The sequence below is a fragment of the Scomber japonicus genome, chromosome 5 (genome assembly GCF_027409825.1).
Source record: "Scomber japonicus isolate fScoJap1 chromosome 5, fScoJap1.pri, whole genome shotgun sequence".
NCBI lineage: Eukaryota > Metazoa > Chordata > Actinopteri > Scombriformes > Scombridae > Scomber > Scomber japonicus.
The window spans coordinates 15047429-15066777 of record NC_070582.1 but is presented as its reverse complement, the minus strand read 5'-3'; the positions used below and the strand labels follow the sequence as shown (position 1 = coordinate 15066777).

Sequence of the window (19349 nt, the reverse complement as noted above, 5' to 3'; positions counted from 1 at the left end):
TTGTATCTGCCTTTGGAGAGACTACTATAAACACGCACTCAAATACTGTAAACCACAGAGATGTTGTTGTTGTCCAATGTGACTTAATGACTGTAGCATGATGTGTTTCTGTAAGAAATAGCCGGAGTTATCTGCTAATCTGAAATGTATTTACATATAGTTATCGGTTCATGTGAAATGTATATTTAGGAGGTTTTAAACAAAACTATAACTACACCAGCAGCTCATTACACACCAGAAAACCAAGTTGATGGTTGGATGAAAAATGGCGAAACAAAACAAAGATGCTATTCTTAGGTCCTTACCATGAGGGGAGAAAACAATGTAAAGTTTAGCCTAATGATAACCATAGCAACCTTTTGACCTTTTGTACAGTGGACATTTCTGGACATCTCAGATTCAGCTTGCCAGGCTCAGCTGTATGATGTCAGACCTTTGGATTTAGTGGTGTAGCTACTTCATCCACTTCAGCTGTACTTAGAGCTGAATGGTAATTATTAGTAATGTTAACAATAATGTTGATGTGTTGATGTAAACAACCACTGGATGTTAACATGCAAATCAAAAGTAACCCTGATGGTGGCAAGATGGCTGAAAACCTCAATACAGTGAGGTGTATTGGAGAAGAGAGTGAGAGCAGTTTTAATGGATATACTGACATTGACACTTGTCTATCTCAATATGTGAATGTCTTGTAAAGGCATTTTGTGTAGAATTTAAAAAGTATATGAAATTTTAATGACACATGCACTTAGAAACACCATTAAAACACACAAACAAGATACAGTATCAAGAGTCAATAAATCCAATGAAAACACCAAAATCATCAATGAAGCAGTGTGAAGTGAGAACTCTAACTTTGGGCAACAGCTCAGGAAATCGCCATCATTAGGAATCATCCTCAGGGTAACATGATTGTTTATATGTTTATATTGTTAAATTTCCTGACTATCAATTCACTCTGAATCAAAGCAATTGATAAATGTGTGCCAAAAAAGTCATCAGTCACAGAAAATGTGATTGCATTGACTTTAAAATATCTGTTGGTTATGTAATTTGAGTCAAACCGCATAAATTTGGCACCTTGCGTATACTAAATACCATTTGATCTTGTTCTAGGCTGAGAGTTGTAAATAAATCCCTGATTCACACAAAGATCTGGCAAGCTTATGTACCGCACTGTATGTTAGAAAGCAAGCTCTCGTATCCTGAAATTACACAATGTGGGATTCACAGAGGTGGGCCAAAAAATCAGTCTGGACTCAATCAATGGCAATGTGGTGACACACACACTTCCACACATATTTTCCACAATGTGCTTGTTCCTGAAATCGTGATTTTGCTTATAACAGCTCTGCTTCCCAATGTATCAGAACTTGTGTGAATCTTTTGCATTGCAATATAGGTGTAGAAAATACCAGCTCAGACGGCAGTGGCTGATTTGGTTTGTACCTTTGTTGCTGAGCTCTTTGTGATGATTTAACTCTGAATATTATCTGTAAGTGTTAACGTTTGCTGATAACCACATAGAGTTTTGCTGTTTAAGTTAAATTAGTTTTATAACACTGTGCAGGTGGTTCTGTTGGTGTTTCATAAGGAGTTTTATCAGGCTTCTGGGTTGTTGTCAGAAAGCTGTTGGCGGGCTGCAGCTATAGTGCTTTGGAAGCTTGCTTGCCTGCCTCTCCCCAACAGCTGCTTCTCATAAAGATTTCATCCTCCCCTCCATCTCGCTGTCCCTCCATCCCTCTGTCCAGCCCTGCATGAACAGCTAACACAATGACATCATCATCCCTTGCTTGTTCTTCTCCCAACTGCACTCTTTTTTTTTCTCTGTCATTTCCAAATACCTAAAAAGGGCAAAGTCACTCACAGCCCACGCTGCATTTCACAGCTATCAGGACATGGAGTTTCACCAAACACAGGAAGACAATCACCAAGTGGCTGCTTCTAAATCACTTGTTGTCCTTGTAAGTGAGGTTTTACATAAATGTGGAGCGAGGAGAGAACATGATAGCTCAAAATGTGAATAGTATGCTGCAAAGAAAAAATATTATTTTCTCTACTTTCTTTCTGCACCCATGCTGAGTTGAGGACCCAATCCCCTACAAGATGTGGGGCACTTTAGCGTGTGCCAAAGCCTTGCCTGCAATCAATTTAATGCACCACTGCACATTTAGCCAACTCTTTTTGGAATGGCAACCTTCTCTGTTTTTTCCCCCTCTGTCCTTCATCCTTTCTTTCTTTCTGTCTCATTTTTATTCTCTCACTTTCATTCCCACAAAGTCTTGGACTTGTGGGGAGAGATGTATGATGGAGAGTGGGAAAGAGGGATAGGACGGACGGAAGGAGGGGGATTCAGTTTTTAATCCTTAACCTCTCTTTCGCTTTCATACTGAACTGTACAATGTCTTCAATTCTGAGAAACTAAAGCAAAGATTATTCTTGCACAGCCAATTTGTTTCCAGCACTGCAGGGTTGCCAGATCTGACATGCAGCATTTGGTTCAAGCGACATGGGGATTTTACAATGAATACTGCTTTGACCTGGTAGGCTTTGACAGGGTTTTTGCCTGGTTACTAAAGAAAGAGAAAAGGAAGGGTTGATGGTAAAGGAAGAGATGTATGGTGAGGAGGAGGGAAGGAGGGGGTCAGGCAAATAAACAATGGAATTTTATAAGGGCTCTGCAGTCTCCCTCTCTCTTTCTCTCTCTCTGTTTCTATGTCTGTCCTTTCAGGGCCCCCACTGCTTTCCCAAGCTGATTTCATAGCAAAGCCTTGGACACGGGCCAAACAGGCCAGCTCTATGACTGTGTGTGCCCGTATCTGTGTGTGTGTGCATGTAATTGACAGCCAGAAAGTGTATGTTAAAACTCTAGAAGCTGCAAACTAATTTAATTGATCAATTTTTCCTGTATGCAATGTTTAGCTGGCTATCCTTATCTTTTTATTCTATATCCAGCACAGACCGCAGGGATCTGCCCTGTAAGATGTTCAGTAGTAAAGATCCCTATCAGCTGGCCTTTGCTGTAGGAGCAAACACATACACACAGTGCATATATAAGCCATCCTGCTGCCCACTAACTCATTGATAGTGCTCCTGTCACGCTGTGCTGTGTCCTCTCGCCCCTCCACCTCTCCCCCCATCGCCCTCCATTGTTGGGAAAGGATGGACGTGAGACAGTACTGAAACTGGGTTAGCCACAGAACCAGACAGGAACTGTAGGGGGATACCACAAACAATTAATTTCTCCCTGCATATTTTTTGCTTATCAATCCACTCTAAATATAACACAAATATCCATTGTTATGTTGCTCAGGCCACACACATAGCATTTCTTGTTATTGTGGCTGTCGCTTAAAACCGAGACTCTTGACGGCTTGGGTGTCTACAGCCTATCCCACTGGGAGATGTACTGTAAGAATGGGCCAAAATATTACCTCAGAAAATGTATAAACAATCATTTAATTATAATTTGCACCACTGAGGAAGCCACTGTGGATGTAATTATAGTACACTGGCACAACTAAGGGAACAAGTGCTTCACCATTTAGAAGGCTTCTTATATTCATGGCACAGATTTTTTTTTTCTTGTTTTTGTTTACGCCAGAAAACAGACAGGAAATGTAGTGTGACATGCAGGAAGTAGAAGTAAAATCAACCTCTTGTGTCTTTTGAAATGAGCAAGTATTTTTGCTGACAAATTCACTTGTTACAGTAAAAACTTGGAGTCTGTAGTTGATAAATGGGACAGCTCTGACTACCACAAGGTCAAAAAAGCAGAAAACGGAAGGAAAACACCAGAGAAACTCAGCAAAATCCTCCTAGAAGTCCTTCTCACTTGTTCCACCTGTCAGAGTTTACAAATGACCATCCAGTAACAGTTTAACCAGAGGCTTTTAGTGGGGAAGGTCTCCCTTCCCTTTTGAGTTTGATGCTTCCATTGCACATTCCAGTGACTGCAAATGGTGTGGCTCGCAGGCTAATGATGCAGTAAAGACTTCTACCTGATAAGCCCTTCTAGAAATCGAAGTTTAGAGGAAAGGCTCTTGACATTAAATAATTTAAAAAATGAAAATAAAGTTGATAACTGAAAAATATTTATGCCTTTAAAGTGGGCAGGAGGTTCTGGACTAACATAGTGGAAAATTGGATAATGAATGTGTTATTCTTTCTCTAGTTTTTCACTATTGCCATAACTACAAAGAGGCCTTAACTGGCTCAATGGAGAGAAAAGAAGTCTCTCTAACAGAGATAAAGACAGGATCATCCCGGTGACGAGAGAAAGACATGGAAGAGGATGAATCTATCCTGGAGGCAGAGCAAACAAATCTCTCTCTATCCCCCCAACTAGGAAAGGGTGTCATGTTACATCTCTTTGCAGAGGTGGAGCATCTGTCCTTCAGCTCCCTCCCGAAGACATGTCAACCCCTCCTCCCCACTGACAGAAAGCTCCCATCAGCAGAGCTCCTGACTCATCCTCGGTCTGCTCCCAATTACCCCATTGGCTCCACAAACTATAGGGGCCATGCCAACAAATCACAGGGCCCGCTTTTACACAGTTCTCACTTTGGCCTACTTAACGCCATCCAACAATGCCTCTGTCGAATCAAAAAACTCCACGTTCAGTACATCTGCAGCTGAAACACTTCAGCCTCAGCTAACCTCGAAGGATTCTGTGTTTCTACAAACCTCAGTATGCTTCAAATGAAAATACTGATCGGATTGTCTAACAGCATCTGAAAACCCATTTCTAACAGGGACCATTTTTTTTAACTGTTTGGAGACTGACAGTCCAACAATCATTGCCACATTGCCAGTCTGAGCTGTCCTCTCAAGTTATCTTTTTTCCATTCTTCAAAAAACTACCTCATTACATTGACTTGTAGAATTGAGTGCAACTATTTGAATGCCACGTGAGGAGAGACAGACTGAGAAAGACGGACTATTCCAACTTGTACAAGTAATTACTTCTCATTCCTCTCTGTCTTTTTTGCCTTTGAGAGTGACCAGTATAAACACTATTTGTCTTTAGATGTGGTTGACACGTCATTCAAGCTAGTTTGTTTGAAGCTTATTGAGAAGTTATTATCCTTAAGATTTTCATGAAAGCAAATCCTGTGATCCTTTAATGGCATTTTTCAGCAATAGTCATTAAATGTATTACATTCTGTAAATACCCATATGGATTCAAATTGCTTACCCACGCACAAATGATTCACAGGTAAACATATCACTATCCTAACACTGAACAGTATTAAAGAGCTGTATTAAGTTATTGCTAATGCCAAATTTTGTACTGCTGCTAGTTCACATTACCAGCCTTCAAATGGCAAAACACTGCATGGCTTTTGTTGTGAGCAGCCACAGGGAACGCAATGTATTTGTATCACAGATGGTGTTAATCAAAAAACATCTACAAAACAACAATCAACAGTTGGAATTTTTTAACAGCAGATAAGTTTAAAGTTCTTTGTTAAGACAATGTGAGTTTGTTTGGCTGCACCGTTCACAGATACACCAGTTGCTTGTATTTCCGACAAAGTAGCTGCCCAGCGAATGTTTTCTCTAGTATCAAACCCCAATTGTAGTTGCCACCAGTCGCCACAGATATCACCAAATCGACCAGGACTCTGAAGAACTTTTAATTTGAGCTAAAGCCAGAAATAAGATGGAAATAGAAGAGAACTGGAAGAGGACCTGTTCTTATATTAACTCATTAATAGATTTTTTGATCTATTATGTGTATTCTAATCTTGACTTATTTCTGAGCCACATCAAAGATACATTTCCATTCCTTTGTAATGGACATTAAAACCTTAGGCAACATAATTGGCCGATATCCCTTTAAAGTTTTAAGCATTCAACTCCTTTCCTTCCAAGGACAAATCAGTGCACACCACAGACTCATCCGGCAGTGAGAAGCAAGACCTTGATGTAGATGCACCTGTGGTTGAAGCACTGTGGTTGCAGCAAGCATAAATCATCACTGACAGAGTAAGTAAGGCCATTGACAGGAAACCTCGGCAAACAAAAGAGGCCATGGAGCTCTTCCTGGCAATGGGCCTTGGATTTGTCAGGCAATGATAAATTTCAATGGGTGAGGTCACTTATAAACAGCCTCAGGTAATATGCCAGGTGATAGACTGATCCACACACCTTTTGTCATTGGCAACCACAGCTGTATTTTGTTTCACCATGCCCTTAAAATGCAGGAGACAGGTATGGCATGTTATACACCTCAGACAATACCTGCCTGCTGTAAACAACACCCAGAGGGCATGATTTTTACAGACACGTGAGGAAATGTCATTGAATACAGCACCATTCACAGGGAAAAAGAGACGCCCTACAGTGAGCAGTGGTTCCAGCAATCTGATATTACATTGTGCTGACACACAATGTGGGATTTTTGAGGCTAATGGTAAAACCTTCTTTCTCTTAAACAGGCTCAGCAACAGTGAACGTGCAGAAGTGAGAGGACTTACAGATCCTTTCAACAATAACCTGGCCTCTCCAGCACACTAACATTATTCTCTAGGCCCTAGATCAAATTTCTCCTCCAAGCCACAGTCTCTCAGCTTAGCTGCAATGCCAAGATCATCGCCTCTCCTTCTCCTTCCTGTTTCTTTCACTACTTCACTTTTTGAAGGTTCTGCATGAGAATTCCCATCTGAGTTCCCCCGTCCCGTCCCTTCTCCCCTGCATGCCTGCGCAGAAACAGATTTTTATAATTCACCCACCAGTCCCGGGGGAGCCGAACAAGGCGAGAGCTTGGGAAAGTGCTCTTCCGGAGTGTAAACTCGAAAGTCAAAGTCAGAGCCGACTTTTTTGACCTCCACACACCCCGTGACCGACAACTGTGAGCCTGGGCCAAGACCGCCAGTGGACAAAAAAATGAGTGAAATGAAGAGGGGTGTTTAACACTGCTGAAGCAAGCCAAACAAAACTAAAGATCTAAAGATGTGCGTTTCCATCATCATGTCCTCAAGAACCTCAGGACAAATTGTACTCAGCACATGGCAAATAGGCTGTGAAGTTTGCATTTTAGGTAGTTATTGGGGATTGAATCAAATAAAGATAGCTTCAAAACAGAACGTGACCAGGTTAGATTTTTTAAAAATTCTTTAATAGCACTACTATTTTATGTCTATTGACTATTAAGTGCAATATAAACTTGGAATGAAACTGAGCCTATCCCCATCCAAACTAGACATTTACAGAGTTTAATAAGACTGATGTAATACCGCTAGGATCAGCAAAGACAGCTTGACACCATATTACTGTATAACAAAGGATGAGATCACCATGTAACCAACATTACACTGGAGACAGACAAAAATAAAATTGCTACTTTCCCAGCTCTAGAACTTAACAGGTGTTTAGCTATGATTTAGTATGATCAAAGCTCCTCTGTGTCTGCACTGCGTCTGTAGCATCTACTCATTAAGTTGTTACACTTGGATGAACCTCCAGACATTGTTTTAATTCTCATTATAGAGTAGATCCCTAATTGACAGGTAAACAACATTCTTCTCATTCCCAGCCATGGCTGTGAGAGCTAGATATTCTGTAGAGGAGAGGAGAGGAGAGGAGAGGAGAGGAGAGGAGAGGAGAGGAAAGGAGAGGACAGGAGAGGAGATGACTGGAACTACTTAAATGGTTTGAAGGTCATTGCTCTTACAGTTTTTCCATCTCAGATATTACACACACACGCTGCACATAACCCAACTAACAAAGCATGCGGTAACCTTTTCCCATTTTGCTTGGAATGCTCTTCATAACATGGCAACCCGAGCCTAAATCAACGAGCTGTACAGCCACATTAGAGTTACACTTTGAACCCAGATGGACACATTCCTTTCCAGACGGCAGCCTTCGTCTCATATAAGCTTTGGCCAAGCTGGGGATGGTAGGCAAGCAAATGGTAAATGCGTGTTCAAATGCAAGTACAATATGTTTGTGCATGTTCAAGTATATGTTTGTATGTGTTTGTATCTGTGTGTCTGTGTGTATGTGTTTAGGTCCATGTCTGTGCCTTTTTCCCACATGTGTTCGTGTGTTCTGGAGTATATGCGTGTGTGGATTTTTGCCACTACCACGGGCTGCCAGCGGGCACAAGCTGCAAAGCCACACTAAGCTGGCAACACTGAGGTCACACTAGGGTTTTGGATGGTCCTCACTAGCATTGGTTTGCTGTGATTATTCTCCCAGTCCACATCTAACACCCTGCCATAAATCTGTAGCTGACTCTGCCTTTGCCCCTCAACCCTGCTAGAGATTCACATTCTCTACTGTAGTCCATGTAAACAACGCAGCAGGGCAGGGAGTCTACCATGTGTTGTTAAATGTCCCAATTAGAGTCGCAGCAACCATTCCCCCCCCCAAGCCATGGTCAGATTTCTTTTAATACATCTCAGACACCAAGCAGAGGGACAGCTTGCTAGCGACAGACTGTGAGAGACAGAGTGTGTGTTTTTGCATGTATGTGTGTGTATGTTGCGGTTAAGGGTGCATCCAATGAAAAATCCTTGGTCTGGATAAATGTCTCCAGTATCTAATGTGATGTGATGCATTATCCATGCATTCATGTATATATATGTGTGCATGTGTGTATTGGTTTGACCATCACAAGGACATGGTTGCAGATGTCTAAGATGGTAAGCATTATCCATGCGTGTGTGTGCATGTGAGTGTGTTTGTGAGGAGGGGGTTCGGAGTGTTTTTGATCATGAACCATGGCCATCCACCAACATCACCGACAATACCCCCACCATATCTTCAAAACAAGAAGAATTCTTTCACCATCCCCACAGGACACATTCTTTCCTCAATATGTCACCAGGGTAACAACAGCAGCTTGGGGATGGCAGGAGATTGGCCCAGTGGGGTCTTTAAGTTGCAGGCCGCCCTGTTGAGTCCCTGTCAAAAGCCAATTCCTGTAATAGGAGGGGTGAATGGGCTGTAACCTCCTAAAGCCCTGCTGTCACTTTTTTGAGCAGAAAAGAATAGAGAAGACAGATGTCACTGGCTGGCATCCTGCATCACTGGCTGCATCCACCAGTACACACACACACACACAAACACAAACACACAAACACACAAACACACACACACACACACACACACACATCATGTAAGAATGCACAGATGATTCGTTGACAGAGGAAAATGTAATTAACTGAAGTCAAACCATGACAATCACAAGGCCACTGAGTTTTCACATGACTACAGTAATATGTATGCACACTTCTGTGTAAGTATGTAAAAAGTGTATGCAAAATGTGTCTGCATGTGCAGCAGGCAAGTAATAGTTACTTTCAATTGAAACCATACTGTCATTGTGAACCTAAACACTGTTTCCCTGGATGCGTTTGGGCTCTAGTGACTCATTAATCATCAAGACACATTTCTCCATTTCAACATGCTTCCAAGAAAAAAATAACTAATTCAGTTTTGAGAGATGACATACTTGTCACGATGCTAAACATCTGGTGTTTCAGTTGCCAGCAGTTTTCCTTTTTCCACACTAACAAAGCATGCATACCAATGCAACATTCCCTTAACATTCACTGGGTACATTTGAGACCTTGTGTGTTGTATGTATTGATAAGTCAGGTTGTGTTAATATCAGTGTTAGAAATCATGGGTGCCCGAGAGTGAAAACAGAGGCGGGTATTGAGTGAGAACACTAAATGGTGTTGATAAATTTGTGTGAAGAACAGAAAGGAACAACAGAAACTGACTCAGTGACTGACAAGAGAAAACAGGCAATTAGCGAAAATGCCCTGATAATGACTGATTGAGTGTGTGTGTGTTGTGTGATAGAGTAATATGAGTCACTGAAATAAGAGGACTGAGGCACAGAGAATTTGAGTATTCTGAGTGATGAATACAAAATCACAAATACCCACTTTTCCACCACACTGCACATTGTCTTGCACAGCAGTCATGCAGACAGTTAACCTCTGCTCCTGACTCACAGCGTAAACAACTGACCCAATCTGACAGACCACTATGTATGTGATAGTAACACCAGTAACAGACACACACACACACACACACACACACACACACACACACACACACACAAGCGTGCAATGGCTCCACACCAGAGCCCCTTTACAAGATTGCAGCCCATTTATTGCAATCTTGCTGACTGGCAGAGAGACAGTCCCTGTCTCTTTATCTCCAACTCTATAAACCTTCTCTCTACAGCGCCAGAGAGTCAGACAGTCTCAATTCAATAAACTCTCAACCTTACCCAGTTAAGTAAATACAACGCCAGGACAGACAGAAACAGGAGACAGAGCCCAGGAATGTTGATTTGTGCTCCTTATAACGTCTATAGACCTGTTGAAGCTGTTCATTTAATGCTGATATAAAAACAACACTGAATTTTAGAGGGAGCAGAGAAATATGTCCCAAAATGAAAGGACACCTCAGCTGCTTACACAATCAAGTATATTAAATCAAATGTTCCAGTGTTGCTTTATCCATGGATCTTGTACTTGGAGTTAACTATTACCCAAAAACAGGCTGGACTGAAAGGCCTGAAGAAACCAGTGAGATGGAATATGTTGGCTGATTGATAACCATCTCTTAAGGGTCATTGCTTATAGGACATAGCAGGCATTCCTGTTGCTCTATGGTATGACTTCCAACGGAGTGTCTGTTATCTCCCAAGAAAAGATGCATTTTTGATTTACGAATCACACATCCACAGATGCATGAATATTATCATAATCATGTGCAGTTTGAGAGGTTCTGACCACTAGTAGTGCTGTAGAGAAATTTTCTAAGCATGTTTTAACCTCAAGTTTCACCACAACATCCAAAAGAGGGCACAGACAGCATGCGCACAGGCATGACATGAAAACATATTTATTCTGATTGCAGAGGGAGGTAAAGTGAACATTCTTTCCTTGGCTGGAAACATCTCTGAAGTTGCTAACTAGGTCTGTACAATAACTCACCCAGTATGTTGGTCAACAAAACTGGTCAGTTTACTTCAAAAACCTGCTGTGTTAAATGAAAGGGGCTACAGCTTACAGTTACTGTAAAACATGTCCCTTGGATTCCCATATTTCCACACATTATCAATTGGTAGGAGTACGTCAATAAAAGGGTTGTGCAAGTTTCACAATATACAAATATTTGATGAGGTTTCAAATACAGCCAAGATGTGTATTAGACCTCAGGGGTGCATTCTGCTGAGAAATGTTAAACATAAACAAAATTATATTTGTTTACAGTGAAAAATCCACACAGCACCTTTAACAGTAAGACTATTGAATGAATGAGAAAAAAAAGAGATTTTTTTTGTCCTCCTTGACCATTTCCCCCATACAATAACAGTAACTTATGACTTAGGTCAACATTTTTGGTATTATGGTAATGTGTGACAAGTCATCGGTTTTCACTGCATTTCCTGTTGATCTGTTGATCTCAAGTCAAACAGTGGGGCCACAGCTGTGGTGTGTTTTTTATTCATTTATCTGTTTTTATTACCTATCTGTGTCCATTCAGCTATTATATGTTGTGTTAGCACAAATGAACCTTTTTGTCTACACAGTCCAAATAAACAGCTGTTGCTGCTGCCAAAAATTCAAAATGCATCACTTCCTGTGCATCAGAGACCTAAAGGCAGTGGGTGGTTGTAAGAGAACATGTAAAACATATGTCTTTCATTAAACTATTGACATGATTTTCACCATATTTGTCATTTTTAAAAAAAACTTAAATGACTTGTATGACCACAGTTACCAAGTAAACTATTCAAACCCATCTGCTTTCTCCGTAATGCCTGCTCATGAATCTGCAAGCAAAATGTTATCCCTAATCATAAGGGTTATGTTGTTAGGGGCCACCTGAAGCTAAACTCCTCTGTGCTTCCTGGGGAGATTTCCACCCTTGCCTGCCTCCTCACAACAATACCGGTGCTGGGGCTCTGCATGAAGAGGTGCCTTTGTTCACAGAAAAGAATGCTCATCTCACTTATCCTCTCCTCTTTTCTCTCTCCCCCTCAACAAGCCGGTTTGGAATGTGATGGTTTTAGCGTGCACTCTGTTATCCAAATAGTCACCACACCATCTATCTGCTCTTTGTTTTCATTTACAGTAATAGGCAGAAGCGAGCTGAAAACCACTGAGAGTGTGTATGTGTGCGTGCGTGGGTGCTCACATGTGCACGGATACTTCATTGAGGTACAGATGAGTCTCTTGTGGGTAGCAGTAATGGACTTGGTGCAGACAAATTTGAGACTTGCTACTTGAGCAACACTCAGGCGTACTTAAACTGGAGCCAAAACAGTCCCGAATGAAATACAGCTCATATAAACACAGAAGAAAAACACATCCTCACATCTAATATCCATACTGCTTTAGACAAGCAAAGAGTCTGTGCATGGACACTCACGTGCATGCTCACCCATTCAAGGTCACACAGAGAATATGTGAGGGAGCTAAGGAGATCATGAAAATCACATCTATGAAAATGGATCACGAATCAATTTAAATGATTTTCAGACTGAACTTTGGTTCAGTTTTTTAATGTCTATTAATGTTTATAAAGAATATCAACTCAATGACCATATCCAATGTGCTGCATACAAATTACAACTTTAACAACTTAACTGACTTTGTTTTCGAGACAAATCCAAAAAGTGTGATAGAAAACCACACAATCTCATACACTGTTACACATTACCTTACCTTTCTGAGCTTAGTGAGCCCTGATGTAGTGCTCTTGGAGTAGTCTCTCATTTTGTGTAATCTGACTCCACAGAAGACAGCATCCACTTGCATGGTTCCTTTCCTTCAGAGTAGTTTTTCCTTTTTTCCTCTTCCCCTTTCTCTTTTCCTCAGTTTGCACACCCCTTACCCCTGCCTCCGACTTCTCTCACTTTGCATAGCCCCTGCCTGCACCTCCCACACGCACACAGAGAGAAAGTCACAGAGTACAGCTCCAAGCATACAAAAATTTTGAAAAAGGTACAAAGTCAGGGAAATCCCACCTCCGGTCCAGCCACCGAGCTTAAATGTTTACAGCTCTTTCTCCACTCTCAGCTCTGAAACACACACTCACTCACTCTTACTCCTATCTCTCAATGACGCTGGCTACTTCGCTGTCTCTCTCTCCCCTTCTCAAACTTTTCCCACCCCTCCTTCCCTCATGCTACCCCCTCCCCTTCTCCCTTCCTACCTCTTTCTCCTTCTCTCTCTCTCTCCTCCCTCTCCACTCTATTTTCCATCATCACCCCCCCTCCACAACTCCTCCCACCCACCTAAACCCCCCACTGCTGAACTAATCTGCAGCTGGCCGGGCGATTGGAGCCCTAGTTGCCGAGGAAACGAAGTGTCCTGCTCAAAAAAAGAAAAAAGAGGAATGGAGCAGGAAGGGGCAAGCACAACTGAATACATAAATAACAGCCTCCTCTGGGAGCCAATTAAAGAAGCCCAAGGGTCCCTCTTCCTCTCTCAATGAGGGGACAACATGTTCATCTATTTTATCTCTACAATATTTTGTTTACTGGTTCACATGTGCCAATCAGCAGCAGCAACAACAACAACTAAATGTGATGAAGGAGCAGTAAGTGATATGTGCTGAATGTTGTGTGTGATGAGCCTTAAGTGTTTTCAGACAGAAAATGGTTTGTCAGTATTTGGGTTGATTACAGCTGACCTCTGGGAATGCAAACTGGGGAGTCACCACCAGGCACAGAGCTGCTTTATAATTCAATGGTCCTGCGGAAACAGTGGAAAAAGAAAGGGAGAGCAGGAAACAAGAATGGACATGCATACTGATGACCAGTGTCATTAATAATTACCCTGTTAAAACCAGGCCCTCTTCAAGCTCAACAAACATTGTTGTACTGACAAAGAAATTATGTTCAATCTTTATTTATAAATGTAGAGATAAGATAAAAATATATATATATATATGATGCACCAAACATGACATTTCTATTGAATGTAATAGTAGCCTCAGGGAGGGTAGAACAGGGTTAGAGATGAATCAGTTAGTCTGTTGATGGATTAGTCAATCAACAGAAGTTTATCAGCAATTTTGCAATCATTCTTTAAAGATTTAAGTCATTTAAGTCAGTTTTCTTACAAAAATGCTAAACACCTCCTTGGTTTGTCACTTATGAGGATATGTTTCTTCTTTTAGCTGCAATTTATTATTGTAAACTGGATACCTCTGAATTTTGGAGTGTTAGTCCTACAAAACAAGCAATTTGAAGATGTTACTTTAGGTGTAAGTAAACTGTGATGGGCATTTTCCATTTGTTTTACACTTTTCACACCAAATGATTAACTGAGAAAGTGATCACCAGATTCATTGATGAAAATAATTGTTGTTCATAATAAAGTCTAATGCATTTCAATACAACTTTCACCTAGTACATCATATTCTGTTTAATTCTGGGGTAGTTTTAAACCCATAGTTCATGCAGAACATACTATAGGTAGGTTTTACAAGCTTTACAACCTGTTTCTTGTAGGTCAGTTGCATTGGATTGCATTGATACTGCGGTGTGATTTTAAATTATGATAGTGTGCGCTGTCCAGCAGAGTTGAAAAACATTAACATTACCTTATTTTAAAGCTCAAGGGGTTCAAGGGATTCAAGGAGGTATTGGAAACAGTTGCACTCATACAATATGTGCTCAAGCTGACACTACAGACACACATACACACAAACTGTACATATGACTCAAAATCTGGGTTGCATTGTGATTTCATTCAACCTTACAGAGGTGTAATACGCTAATCCGTACAAAAGCATGTGGTTGGGCCTCAGCTGCATTCCTACAGTCATATCACTGAGCAGCCTTCATAAAGTGTCTAACAGCATCACCTCAGCAGAGCAACTATCCTGCTGACCTCTGAGCCCAAACCCTGACCTCGCCTTTGAAATGCAAGAGAGATCTGAAAAGCCTGGCTTGTCTATCAATAGCTGTGGGAGGGAGGAAGGGGTGGGAGGTGGGTGCTAGCAACATCTGTTTGGCGTTTATCCCACCTTATTGTGTTGTTGAGTCCTCTATCAGGCCTACAGCTGGGATCCTGGGAGCGTACAGAGCCCACTGTCCAGGGGACACAACCCGTGACTGGGAACATGTTTGGGACAAATTCTCAGTCCTTGATTGTGGATAGTAGTTTGCATGCAGGACCTCTGGTTAAAGCAGTGGAAACAACAATAAATCAACCCCAGGGTGTGTTTTGTTCCCTGCCTCCTCGTTTCCTTTCCTTTATGACCCACACCTAGATTGTGCCAGCCATACCAACACTGCTTAAGTCATTTCATAGGAACTATGTTCAGGAAAACGCAAAGTATCCTATCAGGAAGTTCTTTTTAAAGCAACTTCCTGCACTGCTCTGTTCTGTTCAAATTGCATCACCACTAGCAACTGGCCCACAGCTAGCTACAAAATGTTAGTTGTATGAATTTTCACAACACATAAAAAAGGCTGGAAAAACAAATGGTCTTTATGCTCATATGCCTGCCTCATATTTATTTGTCGATTTTTGGACCGAAATGAAATGTTCATGGTTCTGAGATGATTGATTCTAGAGACCTAATAACTTAATTCTAATGAATAATGCCCTGATTTCTTTCCGTTAGTGCCAATAAGAGACTGGCGGTTGGTTTTGAGTGAAATGGATTGCCATCGAATCTGGTACACACATTCATGTTCCCCTAAGGATGAACTGTAATAATTTTGGTGACTTTTCATTTAGCACCACCATCAGATTAAAATTTCATTTTGCCCAATACTTACCAAAAATATTAATGAAAAAAATCCATGTGTAAATCTGTATCTCTTGGTATAGTTTATGACCATGCTCTTGGATTTATAAACTGTGCCCAATTACTTCCCCAAATTTTTAAAGGTTTGTTCTGGTTCAATGACACCATTACAGACTATGTTATCTGCCAGAGTTGTGAGGCATTGTACAAATATGATGGCAATAAGAAGTTACATACTTGTTTTTCATTTGTTGTTTGGTCCTGCACCTGCTTTATTCGTCTTCTGGATGTGCGCATCCACCACAAACTTTTTTAATAAGAAGTTACATCAAACCCGAATCAGCATTCAAGTTGTGGGCACGCTGCCCCACAGCCTAGCATGCCTACTCAACAAGCTGTATCAAATCAGCCCTTGGTGTCAGCTTTCATGAAGAACAAGAAATCTAAACTTGTGGGCATGTTTGTGGAGTTTTATTGCTCTAAACTGTGCTCATTCAATGTCATAACCAGTAAGAGGTTACTCATAGGGCACAAGGGCTAATAAAAAAATATTACAGGGCAGTATATCCGGAAAGAGCAGGCAAAAAAAAGAAAAGGCTAGTCTTTGTCAGTCTATCAACAAAACACTGGGTTATGGAATTGGCATCACAACCAATATGTGGACAGACAGTTTCACAATGAGATCAGAAGACTGGAAACTGTTAAGTCGAGTTATTTCCACTTTAGAGTTTGATGCAACAATAAAGAACTGTGAACATATAGAAATAAATCAGATGGGAACTTTTAGAAGTTGGCATATCAGCTGAAGGCCTCTCAAAAGTTATGTGGTAAGTGATCAGGATCCCAACATCAAAGCTGTCCTCAAGAACTATTTGTGGATACCATGGGCAGTGCAATCAATAACATCCTGCAGTATACATTTGAGGAAAGGGATGTGCCAGGCTTCATTTGGGGTGAGGGCGGGGGAGGGTCACTTAATATGACTAACTCAGACTGCTCAAGTCTCATATAAGCTTCGGATAAAGTTTTTAAATCATTTTTTGCACAAAATGAATTCATGGACTTCTGTTCCCCCATCACTTGCACTTAAAGCACATTTTAAGGAGATATTTCCATAGCCAGTATGAACAGGAGGAATGATTACAGTTTGGGCACCTGTCTTACTACTGTTATTTATTAACTGTTTTAACACAGACCTGAATAATTGTGAACCTATCCTTTTATCTGTACCATGAGCTGACCAAATGTCTGTTTAGTAAAAGTGTGATCTTCTAACTAACTATATTCTTAAATGTAAAGATAGGTGTGTTAGAAGGGCTTGTAAGGTGCACCTTCTTAAATCCTCACTTGGACAGACAGTCTTTTCTATTTGGGGGATCATAGAACTCAAAATGGATCATGACTGGGATCATTTTAAACTGAAACAGTTTTTAAAGACGGGTCAGTCATGTAGTCATGGGTGATGGATTTTTCTTTGTGGTATGTCTGTTTCTGAGTCATGTTTTGTACTGCTTTACTTTTTCTTTGTTTTTTGAGTTTTATGATTTGTGCTTAAATATACATTCATGTTTTGATAAGTCATTTGTATTTTAAAAGCCCAACAAGGGACGGCCGTTGGAAACTGCTGTACTGTAGCCGGTTTGGCATAAATTCATAATTTAAACTTTTAGCATAACATTGCCCTTTTGAGACACAGCTAATAACTTAAAACATGAGTTTAAAGTAGCATAAAATGCACACACACAAGTAAAGTAATACCAACTAATTGTATGACGACATTAACAGCTGTCTCCTACAGTGGCGGAGCTATGGGGCAGCTTCTGGGGATGTAGCCCCAAATGTTTTCTCAAAATCTATTTTTAAAAAAAGGAAATTCTGGTTGAAATCACTTTTTCTAAACAGTGACTTCAAACAGCTGACTTGTGTTGGCAGCTTTGTTTGGTAATGACATTTTGATCTGATTGGTCTGATTTGTTGTCTGATCCTAGACTGGGTTTTTTTCTAGCTCACAGTATCCCTTGATCATTTTAAAGGCCGACTAAATAATTGACTCAGTAAGGGATGAATGTACAAAATAGAACTGACTACTTTACTTAGGCCCCGTTTATACGTACCCGGTTATTTTTTTAAAACAGAGACATTAACCATCGTTTGCAAACAGAGAATTGCCCCTGAAAATGATGCTTTTTAAAAACTCCGGCCAGAGTGGAGATTTTTGAAAACTCCGTTTGCACGTTTGCATGTAAACAGAGAAAAACAGAGATTTGGGGAGTCGATGGCAGATTGTGAGGCGGAAACTGCTCCTGGGTTAAATGCGACATTATTTATAATCTACAGTCTATGGCTGTGTCTCAATTTGGACCCAACTGCGAGGCTGCATCCTCGAAGGACGCGGCCTTTGCGGCCTTCGAAGGATGCAGCCTTGAGGAACCTCCGAAGGCTGCATCAACCGTTGTGAAATGAGACGGTCTAGCCTTCGAGGCATTTCCTGGTTGCGTCACCAGCTGTTCCCGCCCATAAGACGAGAAAGACGCCACGACCGAAAAGACGGTGAAAAAGCAGACAAAATTATAAGAGAGAAGAAAGGAGAAGAATAAAGGAAAGGAGAAGAAAGAAAGAAAACACACAAGAAAGAAAGAAAGAAGGAAAACACACAAGAGAAAGAATAATAAAATAATAATAATCTGTAAATAGTTATTTCTGATGTAATTTTTGTAAATAGTGAAATGTTTCATCACTTGATAATAAAAGAAAATATTTAATCCCTTGTTCTTCCTGAACAGTAGCACTTTATGCCGTTTGTTAACCCTGTTATAAATTGTACTGAAGTTGTAAATACTAAATGGAATAGACAATGTGTAACAATGAACAATATTTTTTATTTAATAACAACATAAAACATCAAAATCTTCACAATCAAATAAAAAATAAAGAAAAATCATAAATAAACACAGTTCATAAATAAAATCAAATTAAACACATCTATATAGATGTATATTTATTTTTCTATTACTTTTTCCAGGAGAGAGAAGAGCCTCTCCATCCTGTCTTTCCCCTCCTGCTCCCTCCTCTCCTCTGCCTCATTTTGCCTTCTCATGTCCTCCTTTATGAGGTCAAGGAGGTCATCCTCCCTCCTCCTCTTCCTCCTGGGCCCTGGCTGGTCCTCCTCCTCCTCCTCCTCCTCGTCCTCTTCACTCTCCTGCTCACCCACTGCGGCACTTGGCCCTGGTGTGTCCTCACGGATGGAGGCAATGAGGACAGGGGGGGCAATAGATGGCCTCTGCCCCAGTACCTCATCCATGAGGACAAACCACGGCCAAGTGCCAGCAGTGGGCTTGCCGCTGGCCCCCTCCCCTGTCCCTGGATATTTGCAATCCTAAGAAAGCGGAAATCAATCATGTCAGCAATTTTCAGCAAAAGTATTTAGTAACAGTAAAACTAATCCAAACCATAGGCTACCTACTTTATTTTTATTTTTTTAAATTGTCCCATTTTTTTTTGGCCTGGTAGGGCTGGACCTTCCCCTCCAGCCCAATCTTTTCCAGTATTGCTCTAAACACGGAGGGAAGCAAGAGAAAAGGTAAACACAAGATCACATC

At 40.9% G+C, this 19349-nt stretch overlaps 1 protein-coding gene across 1 annotated transcript in view; it reads right to left on the bottom strand.

Moving 5' to 3' along the window:
- si:dkey-82f1.1 (DENN domain-containing protein 2A) overlaps positions 1–12948 on the bottom strand; it is a 33155-nt gene extending 20207 nt beyond the window's left edge. The window contains exon 1 of the mRNA XM_053318674.1: positions 12711–12948. The gene's annotated coding sequence lies outside the window, so the exon portion shown is untranslated. The remainder of the gene's footprint in view (positions 1–12710) is intronic.
- Positions 12949–19349: the final 6401 nt, after the last annotated feature.